The 12470-nt window shown below is 44.1% G+C and overlaps 1 long non-coding RNA gene across 3 annotated transcripts in view; it reads right to left on the bottom strand.

The window, feature by feature from the left end:
* LOC104652192 (uncharacterized) overlaps positions 1-12470 on the bottom strand; it is a 389537-nt gene that overhangs the window by 331372 nt on the left and 45695 nt on the right. The window contains exon 4 of one of the 3 annotated variants that reach the window (XR_012518096.1): positions 7259-7509. The exons of the other annotated variants lie outside the window; for them this stretch is intronic. This is a non-coding gene — a long non-coding RNA (uncharacterized LOC104652192). Of the gene's footprint in view, positions 1-7258; positions 7510-12470 lie in introns of those variants that run through there. 3 annotated transcript variants of the gene reach the window in all.

The following is a 12470-nucleotide window of genomic DNA, read 5'->3' as shown; positions in this document are numbered from 1 at the left end:
GCTACAGGTAATCCTCATGCCCACCACTGTCATTAAACCCACAATCATCCTCACCACCCCTCCTTATGGCCTCTGTGGCCTCTGCCTGGAAAGTTATTCCCATCTGCTCTCACTAGGCAAATACCTTCTCCTTCAAGACCCAGCAGTCCAAATGCTGATGGGCAAACCCTTTGCAAGTGCTTGCTTTGTGCTTTGGATTACATTATTGCTTTATAAAGACTGTTTAATTAAATTCTCAAAAGAAAAAAAATCTAATAAACCCCATTTTACAGATGAGGAAACTGAGGCAAAGTGCACTTGAGTAACTAACTGATCCGTGGCCATACTGCTGAGATATATGTATATTTTCTTTTCTTTTCTTTTCTTTTCTTTTCTTTTTTTTTTTTTTTTTTTTTTTTTTTTTTTTTTGAGAGACAGGGTCTCACTGTCACCCAGGCTGGAGTGCAGGGGTGTGATCATAGTTCACTGCAGCCTTGAACTCCTGGGTTCAAGTGATTCTCCCACCTCGGCCTCCCAAGTAGCTGGGACTACAGCTGCATAACACCTAACACCACAGCCGACTAATTTTTTATTTTGTGTAGACACAGGATTTCACTATGTTTCTCAGGCTGGCCTCAATCTCCCGGCTTCAAGCGATGCTCCTGCCACAGCCTCCCAAAATGCCGGGATTACAGGTGTGAGCCACCACACCCAGCCTGGGATGCGTTTTCTGTCTCCTGACAAGAGGACTCACAGCGTGAGGCTGAGGCTATGGTTGTCTCTGCGGCCCTGGAGTCTAGGGCACTGCCCATGACACTGTAGTGACTTTGTAAATATTTGTCAAACAAATTTTAAAAAATACTGCCTCCTTCCATCGTTACCTCAGCCAGCGCCCAAGCAACAAGTCCGCCCGCTCCCTCTGCTCTCCTCCTCCTCCTCCTCTCCCTCCTCCACAAGGCTACCTCCTCCTTCTCTTCCTTCTGTCTCCTCCCCCACCTCTCCTCCGCCTCCCACCATCTCCTCTTCCTTCTCCTCCTCTTAACCTTTCCCCCACCACCTCCTCGTCCTCCTCTTTCTTCCGCCAACCACCACCTCCTTCTCCTCTTCTTCGCCCCGCCCCGCTCTCCTTCCAAGGGCCCTGGGACCCCTTTCCTGTTCTGTCACCTGGAAGTACTCAGCAGCCCCTAAGGCCAGCCCTGGCCTGCTGTTGATTAAGCAACAGGAGCACCAAGGAATGCACTGTTCCTGTTTGTTGAGCCTTTTTATTTGGCAAAATCATGGAGGGAGCTCTCTCCGCCGCCAGACTTGGCTCGCGCAAAGCCTCGCCCTCACAGCTGCTCTCCTCCTCCCTCTCTCCCTGCGGGTCACTTTCTGGATCCCTCCTTCCTCTCTGCTCCCCTCCCTGCGTTCTTCCCACCCCTCCTGTGCCCTGGGTCTCTCTCCCACTTTCTCTCCGGGTTTCGCTCCCTCTTTTCTTCCCTCCTTCCCCTTTCGTCCCACTCCTCTGTCCTTCCCCGCAGCCCCTTTGGGGCTTTAGCTTTGGCTGGTCTCTCCTGCCATCCCCACCAGCCCGGCCTCTCCCCTCCCGAGTGCCGCGCTGCTCGGTCCCGGCCTCCTCGCACTCCCCGGGGAGGCCCTCGGCTGCCCCGCTGCCTCCTGCCTGCGTCAGCGCCTCCCGCCCTGGAGGCTCGCGCCGGGCCCCTGGCTCCTCCCAAGGCTCCTTACGGCCGCCCACCCCACACGCGGCCCGCCCCCCTCCGTCTCCCTCCCGGGGCGGCCTCCCCGGCAGCCCCCGCAGCGCTGCCTCTCCCGACTCCGGCAGTCACGGAAAAAAAATCACCGCGTCCCGGAGCGGGGCGGGAGGCGCAGGCGGCCTGGAGTCCCAGCACTGCCCGCCGCGTCGCCGGCGCCCCCGCGGGAGGAGGATTCGGGACCCGCAGGGAATTATTCCTGTCCCAGCCCTGGCCGCTTTTCTGGCGGCGGAATGGCCAGCGAAACCTGCTGCCAGCCGAGCAGAAGCCTCGGGGCGACGGCGGCCAGAGGGCGCGGAGCCAGGAGCACAAAGAACCGGCTGCTGCCGGGCGAGACGGCGGGAAGCTTCCAGGAGAGCCCTCGGAGAGGTCGCCCCTTCCTTTCTTCCGTGAACACCACCTAACTGCAAGCCCCCGTGGGCCAGGCACGGGGTGCCAGAGATCAATAAAACGGGGTCTCTGCCCTCGGGACCCCATGTGGTGAATACTGTGTGGTAAATGAAATCACAAATCGTGGGAAATTGTGAAAGGAATCACGTTCTGTGCACATATGCGACAAACAGCTCAACGCATTTCACGTGTATTATATTTTCAGTCCTCATCTGTTCGGAGCTACTATTATCCCACCTCACAGAGGAGGAAACGGAGGCTCAGTTGTTTAACTTCATTGCTCAGAGTTACACAGCTAATAGTAAAGAAAGCGGGAATTCTTAAACTGCCTGAGGGACTCCAAAGTGGTCTTTACTGCTTTCTACTGATAAAAGGTATCATGGATGCTCAACTCTGTTAGGGGGTGAGACCCCAGTGGTTTCTGAGGGAGCAAAGTCCTTGCTTACAAAGAAGACACACTTGTGTGTGTGCACCTGATTAATTTTCATAGAGGAGACTGCATTCTTAACTGGTGCCCGAGGCCAAATGAGTCTCTTGCTCCCCAAAGTCTCCACTCATGTCAAACAGCCATGCCTAGTGTTCCTCCAGCATACCAACTGCGCTCCCATCTTCAGGGCTTTACTCTTATCCTTCCCCTTCCTCCAGGGCCTTTTCTCTCTGCTTTCCTCATATTTTTTTCAGCCCCCATTTATTAGAATCCAAATAACGTCCCAGTTTGTCAATAAAGCTTTTCTAGCATCCCCAGGGATTTTTCCTGCCCCTGAGTCCCTCCAGTTCTTGCTTTCAGCATGTCATTGCTTTACGTTGTTGCATCATTTACAGACATGCTGTCTTCTAGACTTGAGGATCTTAAAGACAAGGACCATGTCTGATTTCTCCTCCTCTATCTTCTGCTCATAGCATACACTTTGCAAATGTGGTTAATTATAATGATGCTGGTTATAACTGATACAAAACACTAGAATTTCTAGCCATAAGAAAAGAGCATGGATTCAGAAGTTAAACTGAGCCAGATTCAAATCCTACTGCCTCCACTTACTAATGATGTGACCTTGGGAATCTCTCTGAACTCCTCTGACTCTCAAGTTTCTCATGGATAAAATGGGAACAATGGGCGGAGTGCGGTGGCTCATGCCTGTAATCCCAGCACTTGGGGAGACTAAGGTGGGCGAATTACGTGAGGTCTGAAGTTCTAGACCGGCCTGGCCAACATGGTGAAACCCTATCTCTACTAAAAATACGAAAAATTAGCCGGGTGTAATGGCGGGCACCTGTAATCCCAGCTACTCGGGACACTAAGGCAAAAGAATCACTTGAAGGATTTTTCTGAAGGGAGGTGGAGCTGAGATCACACCACTGCATTTCAGCCTGGGCAACAGAGCAAGACTCTGTATCAAATAAATAAAAAAAATACAAAATAAATGGAACAATAATAGGGTTATTGGAAGGGTCTAATGAGGTAATGCTTAGCACAGTGTAAAAAGTGTATATCACACACACTGAATAGTTGGTATTATTTTTTACTGCTGTTAATAAAAATGAAAAAAAATGACTAGAGTTTGCTAATTGTTCCAAGGAGCATTTGCTTAATAAAAATCTGTCACACATGATGAAATTATCTGTCAAAGAATTTCATATTAAAAGATTAGTAGTTCTGGAGACTTCAGCACACTTTAGTGAAATTCCATAGCTCTGAGATTTCACTACCCAATGCCAAGATGAGCTGAGTTTTCCATTGCTCACATATAAGAGAATCCTAAATGATATGCTCTCAAGTTCAATACCCATTTCCAAATACTAGAGAGATGGTCAAACACACCTTTCAGAAATTATAAATGTCCTGCAAAAGCTGAAAAACTCTCCATGAGAGTAATTATCATAGTTGTTATCCTACTAAGAAATCTGAAACGAGAAATCTATTTTTGACTTTCATTATCTCATTTGGTTAGACAATTATACCTCTGAATAACCGCTCCTCCCTTAGAGGGGCTGTTATGAAGAAAAAAGGAGGATCAAAATATATGAAAATGCTTAGAACAGCGCCTGACACACAGTGGCTTCTCGAAAAACCTTAGTCTCCTTTTCCTAGAATATGATGGCCAAACACAAAATGCACACAGATGAGAAGCTTGCACGTTATCAAGACCTACACAGTTGTCCAAAATAATGTTCTTTGGACCTATTTTCCATTGAAATATGGTCAGAGCATCGAATATTTGCAAGAAGACATCCCCAATGCAGTGATACTGTTATGCTTACAAATGAGAGGCCAAAATATGTATTATAGAAGGACATCGCAGTGGACACTTTTGCAGAACAATTGCCACAACAGAACTGACTCCAGGCAGAATTTGTCACATGGGAAGCAGGAAGGCCTACCAAGGACAAAGTACAATGATGCGTTTGATGTGTCGACTGAGAGAAACAGTCCCAGAGAATCTGAGAACCCTGCACTGACACAGAACTACAAGGGGATGTATGTCCCAAAGCCTGGCCTTCTTTTTGAAGATGCTGCTGACGCTCCTAAGAGGACAAAGTATTACAATGGGCATGTGTTTGAAATCAGACAGACCTAAATTATAATCAAGATAATTATAATCCCTGCTTACTGGCTAAGTAGCCTTGAGCTACCTTTTTTTTTTTTTTTTTTTTTTTTTTTTGACACAGGGTCTCGCTCTGTCATGCAGTGGTGTGAGCATAGCTCACTGCAGTCTCAACTTCCCGGGCTCCTGTGATCCTCCTACCTCAGCTTCCCGAGTAGCTGGGACTACAGGTGCATGCCAGCACACCTGACTAATTTTTTTTTATATTGTGTAGAGATGGGGTCTCACTATGTTGCCCAGGCTGATCTTGAACTCATGGGCTCAAGCAATCCTCTTGGTTGGCCTCCCAAAGTGCTGGGATTACAGGCTTGAGCCACTGCACCCACTTGAGAAATGCATTGAGCTATTTCCTAAACTCACAAAGTCTCTGTTTTCTTATCTGTGACATTTGGATAATAATATGTACCTGGTAGTATATCCTTTTCTCCAAGATGTGACAGTCATTAGGGATGCTCAGAAAGTCCTGTTCTCTTGCCAGGTGTGTGTAGGTCTGTACTTTCCTACCCTCTTTGAAGTCAGATGTGTTCCTGTGATTTCCTTTGGGAAGTGAAATGTGTGCTGAAGTGACTTAGGTCTGTTGAGGTGGAAGCTTTATGAACCAGAGCATGATTTTTTAGGTCCTCTTCCACCTCACAAGGTGATTCTAGAAGCAAGTATCCAGATTGGACCTCTGTCAGCCTGAGCTCTCAAGTGTCTATGATGGACAAAATTCCCTGCTGAATTGCCCTGGATATGTATCATGAACAAGAAATTGATTTTGAGTTGCTTCCTGAACATAACCAAACCCATCTTGTTTGATACATCAGGTTAGATCCTTTAATGTACATGAAGTCATTTGGAGATATTCAGTATATACTTTGACTCAAAGCTTTGAACTTCTCCATATATTACAATCAAGTTTAAGATATTTCTAGAATTGTAAGCATAAAGTTAAGAAGATTCAAACTAAAATGGACAGGATTAGAAAGGATTGATACTACTCAGCGCCAGGCAAGATGTAGGATGACAAGTATTTTCACACCCTGTTGTAAGGAATGTAAATTGCCTAATCCTTCTGAAGAACAGTCTAGCCCTGTCTATCAAAATTTGACCTACTTTAGACATTTCTTCTTAGAAAATGATATACTCATGCAAAGAAGTATGAATAAGGATGTTACTGACATACTGATTATAAGAGTGAAATATCAGAAACAACCTAAGGGTCTAACGATAGTAGGCTGGTTATATAAAGCCTGGTAAATATGCATCGGGAATACCAGGCAGAACATAAAAAACAATGAGGTCAATTTATATTTTTTAATACAAATATATCTATGATATTTTTGTAAAAGGCAAAGTAAAAATAATATATATGGTATGATTGTGTTTTCATAAATGTACATTTGCAATACTGTAAGATAAGCTACCAAAATGCTACTAATGGTTATCTTTGTGTAATAAGCTACAGTTAATTTTCATTTTTTTTCCTTTTGATCACATGCTTCTTTAAAAAAAAAACCTATAAACATATATTATTACTTTTTTAATCAGAAGAAAGTAATAAAGCTATTTCTATTCTGAAAATGGAGGGGAATGAATGGGAGGGGATTGGCAGAGGCAAAGGCAGACACAGAGAGTGAGAGAGGGAAGGATTAACCTCAGTGCTAACCTCAGATTAGCAGCAGTGACCAAGCGATTGTCTGTAAACCATGGCTGCAAGACTGGGAAACACCCAAGTTCTGTGGAGAATAGTTAAAACGATTGTAACGACACGATACCAAAAGCTAATTCAACTACATCAGACCCTGAGAAAAGACATTTTTAAAACGTTGCTCAGGGTGGAGTATAGAAAAAAAGGAGTGAAACAGCCAAATGTGTCCCTGTGTCTAAAGTTGCTCTGTACGATATGGCAGCCATTAGCCACATGTAGCTATTGAACACTTGAAATGAGGTTAATTCAAATTGAGATGTGCCATAAGCATAACATAAACAATGGCCTTCAAAGACAATATGAAAAAAGAATGTAAACTATCTTATTAATAATTCTAACATAGATTATGTGTTGAAATAATATTTTTCATATATTGGGTTAAAGAAAGTACATTATTTAGATTACCTTTGCCTGATCCTATTTACCTTTTTAATGTGGCTACTAGAAGGCTTAAAATTCCATACATCGCCCACATTTTATTTCCACTGGACAATGCTGGTCTAGATTATTGTCCTAAGGGAAGATTGTCAGCTCTGGCTTAATTTACCTGAACCAACTTATCCAGAATTTATATTTGTTAAATGTACAATATTTACACCAGAGAGAATAATTTCCAACACTTTTTAAAAGTTTGGTGCTTTTTTCTTTTTCCTAATTTGCCCACTTTTGAGCACTTTCCATGAATACCAATCTAAGGCTATTTCTGTCTATTTCTATCCAAGCCTGTTTCTGTCTCAATTTTAAGTTAAAATACTAATCAGAAGATGAGAACATTTGGAGAAAGTTAGATTCAGTAAAAGGAAAACTTATTCCCTGTGACTAGGAAAACAGCATAGCATTTCACATTTTTCTGTCATCATTTTTATTTCTTTTCAACAAGGAGAAAAAGGCAGGTGGCTCATTGCAGAAAACTCAGAAGTGCAAATCGGCTTCTCCTTTGGGTATAATTTAAGCAGGTAGTCAGATCCTCTCCATGGATTTCTTACCAACGTAAGTTCCAGATGGACCAAAGAGACACTTTTTAAGTCATAAGAAAAACTACATGAATATTAAATGTACTATGTATTTAACCATTGGAACAGGAACATTTTTTAAACTGCAAGGAAGAAGAAGAAAAAAGTGGATAGATTAGACTATCTACAAATTTAAAACTTCTACATATAAAAAAGTATAGAAACAACAAATGAGAAAAAATAATTATAGCAAGTATTACAAACATTACATAAACTTTCAAAAATATATAGATCTTAGACAAACTGATTTTAAAAATACTTTCACCTTGACATGGTTTGGATGTTTGTCCCCTCCAATCTCATGCTGAAATGTGATTCCCAATGTGATTGCCTGGTGGGAGGTGATTGGATCATAGGGGCAGATCCCTCATGAATAGTTAACACCCCTTGGTGATAAGTCAGTTCTTGTTTAGTTAGTTCACATGAGATTTGATTGCTTAAGAGTCTGGAACTACGCCTTTGTCTCTCTCTGTGGCTTCCTCTCTCACCATACAATTCATCTGCTTTCCCTTCACCTTCCACTGATTGTAAGCTTCCTCAGGCCCTCACCTGAAGCAGATGTCAGCCCCACACTTACTATACAGCTTGCAGAACCGTGAGCCAAATTAAACCTCTTTTCTTTATAAATTACCCAGTCTTGGATATTTATAGCAACCCAAGAATGGACTAACACAGAAAATTGGTACTGAGGAGTCAGATATTGCTATAAAGATACCTGAAAATGTGGAAGTGGCTTTAGAACTGGGTAATAGGCAAAGGCTATAAGAGTTTGGAGGGCTGAGAAGAAGACAGACAGATAAGGAAAAGTGTGGAACTTCTTAGAGACTGGTTAAATGGTTGTGACTGGAATGCTAATATAAAATACAGATACTGAAGGCCAAGCTGACAAGGTCTCAGAAGGAAATGAGGAAGTTATTGGGAAATGGAATAATGGTCACCCATGTTATGCTCTAGCAAAGAATTTGGCTGTACTGTGTTCATGTCCTAGGGATCTGTGAAAATTTGAACTTAAGAGTGACAACCTAGGATGTCTGGCAGAAAAATTTCTATGCTGCAAAGTATCGAAAAACTGGTCTGCCTGCTTCTAACAGCCTGCAATCAGATACAGGAGCAAAGAAATGACTGAAGGTTGAAACTTCTATTTTAAAGGGAAACAAACATAAAAGTTTGGAAAACTTGCAGCCAGCCATGTGGCAGAGAACAAAAAAGCATTTTTCAGAGAGGAATACAAATAGGCTGTGGAGCAACCACTTGCTAGCAGGATTAGCATGACTAAAAGGGTGCCAAGTGCTACTATCTAAGACAATGAGCACAAGGCCTCAAAGGCATTGCAGAGATCCTGGGGACAGCCCCTCCCATCACAGGCCTGAAGGCCTAGGTGGAAAGAATGGTTTCAGAGGCCAGATCCAGGGCCTTACTGTCCTGCTCAGCCTTAGAACACTGCTCCCCACATCCCAGGTGCTCTGGCTCCAGCCTACGCTCAAAGGGGCCCAGATATAGCTCAGGCTGCTGCTTCAGAGGGTGAAAGCTATAAGCCTTGGCAACTTCCACACAGTTTTAAGCCTATAGGCACACAGAATGTAAGAGTGAATGAGGCTTAGCAGCTTCCATTTTAATTTTAGAGCCTAGGTGCTGGGACAGAAGCCTGCCCAAGTGGTGGAGTCCTGGCAGAGAACCTCTACTAGGGCAGCCCTGAGAGGAAACATGGGGTGGGAGCCCCCACACAGAGTACCCACTAAGGCACTTCCTAGCAGAGCTTTGGGAAAGGGCTGTCACTCTCCAGGCCCAAGAACGGTGGAGCCAGCAGCAGCTTGCATCCTCAGCCTGGAAAAGCTGCAGGCATTGGACTCCAGCCCATCAGAGCAGCCACCTGGGCTGCATCCAGCAAAGCCACAGAAGTGGAGCTGCCAAGGCCCTGGGAGCCCACTCCTGCTCTAGTGTTCCCTGGATGGAGGACATGGTGTCAAAGGAGATTATTTTGGAGCTTTAGGATTTAATGGCTGCTCTGCTACGTTTTGGACTTGCTCAAAGTCTGTCGCCCCTTTCTTTTGTCCAGTTCCTCCCTGTTAGAATAGTAATGTTCCCAATGCCTGTGCCACCGTTGTATCTGGGAAGCAAATAACCGGTTTTTGATCTCACAGGTTCATAGGTGGAAGGAACTCATCTCTGGATGACACCTGGGACTTGGGACTTCTGAGTTAAGACTTTGGAGGACTATGATGAAGGCATGATTATATTTTGAAATGTGAGAAGGACATGAGATTTGGGGAGGCAGGGGCAGAATGATATGAGTGGGATGTTTGTCCCCTCCAAATCTCATGTTGAAATACGATTCCCAATGTGATTGCCTGGTGGGAGGTAATTGGATCATGAGGGCAGATCCCTTGTGAACGGTTAACACCCCTTGGTGACAAGTCAGTTCTTGCTCAGTTAGTTCACATGAGATTTGATTGTTTAAGAGTCTACAACCATGCCCTTCCCTCTCTCTGGCTTCCTCTCTCACCACATGATTCATCTGCTGCCCTTAACCTTCCACCATAACTGTAAGCTTCCTGAGACCCTCACCAGAAGCAGATGCCAGCCCCACATTTCCTATACAGCCTGCAGAACTGTGAGCCAAATTAAACCTCTTTTCTTTATAAATTACCTAGTCTCAGGTATTTCTTTTTTTGTTTTTGTTTTTGTTTTTTTTGGTTTGTTGTTGTTGAGACAGGATCTCTCTCTCTCTCTCTCTCTCTCTCTCTCTCTCTCTCTCTCTCTCTCTCTCTCTCTCTTTCTCTGTCACACAGGTTCGTTGTGCAGTGGTGCGATCATGGCTCACTGCAACCTCAAACTCCTGGGCTGAAGTGAACCTCCCACCTTAGCCTCCCAAGTAGCTGAGACTATAAGTGCATGCCACTGTGCCCAGCTAATTTGTTTTTTAGAGATGGGGTCTCACTATGTTCCCCAGGTTGGATTAGGTATTTCTTTATAGCAACACAAGAATAGACTAATGCAGACTCCCAAAAGTAAAGACCTGAATTCATAATTTATTGAAGAATTATAGCTAGCAGGCCAGGTATGATGGCTCATGCCTGTAATCCCAGCACTTCAGGAGGCCAAGATGGGTAGATCACAAGGTCAGGAGTTTGAGACCAGCCTGGCTAACATGGTGAAATCCTGTCTCTACTAAAAATACAAAAATTAGCCAGGCATGGTGGTACATGCCCGTAATTCCAGCTACTCGGGAGGCTGCGACAGGAGAATCGCTTGAACCCAGGAGGCGACGGTTGCAGTGAGCCAAGATCGAGCCACTGCATGCCAGCCTGGGTGACAGAGATGAGAGTCTGTACAGTTATGGGGGGAAGAAAAAAGGTGCAGGAAGGGACCCTGAGTGAAGGCATGCAGGTGGCCTCCAGAAACTGGGAATGATGAGGAAATATTTCCTCCTAAAGCCTTCAGAAGGGACACACCTCTTAAGACACCTTGATTTTAAGACTTCTGATCTCTAGAACTGTAAAATAATAAATTTGTGGGCCAGGTGCAGTGGCTCATACCTGTAATCCCAGCACTTTGGGAGGCTGAGACAGGAGCATCACTTGAGCCCAAGGGTTCGAGACCAATCTGAGCAACGTGGTGAGACCCTGCATCTACAAAAAATAAAATTAGCTGAGCATGGTGGTGTACATCTGTAGTCCCAGCTACTCAGGAGCTTAAGATGGGAGGATCTCTTGAGCCCAGGAGGTTGAGGCCATAGTGAGCCATGATCATGCCACTGCACTTGAGCCTGGGCAACAGAGGCAGACCCTATCTTACTTAAAAAAATAAAAAGAGGTATGTTGTCTTAAACCACTAAATTGTGATTGCTACATCAATAACAGAAAAGAAATACAAATATATATAATTTTTATGTGGAAAAAACTTTACTTGGTTAAGACGGACTTTATTTGGTTTAAAAGAGCCTGAAAATGTAATGTGGGTTAATATTTGTAGTCCAGTATTACTTTGTCTTTTAGGTGTCACAAGCTATAAATCGAGCTTAATATGTTTCTAATGAATATCTTATTTTTTTCACTTCCACTGTCAACACAGAAATGCCTCATTACAGAGCAACAAACATTGAATTTGGGTTAATTTGCTTAATAATGACATCTAGTGCACAAAAGTCTAAGATGCAAACAATAAGTAGCAGGAAGGAGAAGCTAAAAAGAAAAAAAGGGAAAGTTGATGAATCATAAATAAAACACCCCCTGAGTTGAGCAACTCTAGATTTATGCAAATTCAACCTTGCACAAATGTTTCCAAAAGGCACATACTGCAATTTTAGAAAAATAGAAAGTTATAAGATAGGTAATGGGCAATAGAAATACAAAACAACTATTATTATCTCCTTATTTCAATCCAGTCTCTTATCTCGTTTTAGACTCTTGGTTTGATTTCCAGCTGATGGTCTTGCCCCTGCTGCTTTGGTCTGGGTGGTTCCAGTTTTCTGGAGTGTCTGGCTCTTGCCCTTCAGCTTCCTCCCCCTTCAACATACCCATCACACACACACACACACACACACACACACGCTCGCTCTCTCTCTCTCTGTCTCTCTCTGTCTCTCTCTCTCTCTCTCTCTCTCTCTGCTCCACTCATTTTCTCCATCCAGCACTATTTCTGGCTTTATGGCTGCCCTAGCACTCAAGACACAACCACCAGTCCTTAGCTCTAGGAGATGGTGTGGTGGTGGGAGCATGAATTAGGGGAGGTTGACAACCTTAGACAAGTGGGCAAACAGATCTCTGAAATAAGAAGAGAAAGCAGGAAGGAAAGAGGGGGGAGGAAAGAAAGAAAGACAGGAAAAGAAGAGGGAAGGGAAGCGAAGAGGAGAAAGGTGTAAGAACTGCACAACAGAAAACAGTCACCAGTCACCATAGGGAGAAAAGACTCAGAAAGCTACAGAAATCATCCAGTCACACACGAAATGTTTTAACAAATACTCACTTTAGGTAAATGGCTCATTAGCCGACTTGGCTTATGGTTGAACTTGTTTTAGTGAGCTGGCCTATTTTTGAAGGATGCC

Source organism: Saimiri boliviensis, chromosome 6 (assembly GCF_048565385.1).
Source record: "Saimiri boliviensis isolate mSaiBol1 chromosome 6, mSaiBol1.pri, whole genome shotgun sequence".
Lineage (NCBI taxonomy): Eukaryota > Metazoa > Chordata > Mammalia > Primates > Cebidae > Saimiri > Saimiri boliviensis.
Note: the sequence above shows the minus strand (reverse complement) of the source record. Positions and strands in the feature narration are given on the sequence as shown.